Source organism: Pyrgilauda ruficollis, unplaced genomic scaffold, assembly GCF_017590135.1.
Source record: "Pyrgilauda ruficollis isolate IOZ18807 unplaced genomic scaffold, ASM1759013v1 scaffold15, whole genome shotgun sequence".
Taxonomy (NCBI): domain Eukaryota; kingdom Metazoa; phylum Chordata; class Aves; order Passeriformes; family Passeridae; genus Pyrgilauda; species Pyrgilauda ruficollis.
In genome coordinates, this window is record NW_024513654.1 from 12,638,208 (window position 1) to 12,638,500 (window position 293).

Genomic DNA, 293 nt, shown 5'->3' on the forward strand with positions numbered 1-293 from the left:
AAAGATCATCTTTAATTTATGAAATGGAGAATCATTCTCAAACTTGGTTAGAAGTTGCACAAATAACTTATGATTGAACCAGTAAAGAACTACAGCAGCCTCATGGCAGGAGTGTCTTGGTCCAAGACAGAAGGCAGCCATGTCCTGAGGCAAGATGGTAGGCTGGTGGGCTGAGACCCCAGAGGGAACCTGGGACTAAACAAAGAACATCCCTCAACGTGCAACGGCTTCAAACACTGCCTGCCAAGCCCCCTCCCCACGCCCCCCCCCCCCCAGCAGGCAGGCCCAGGCCT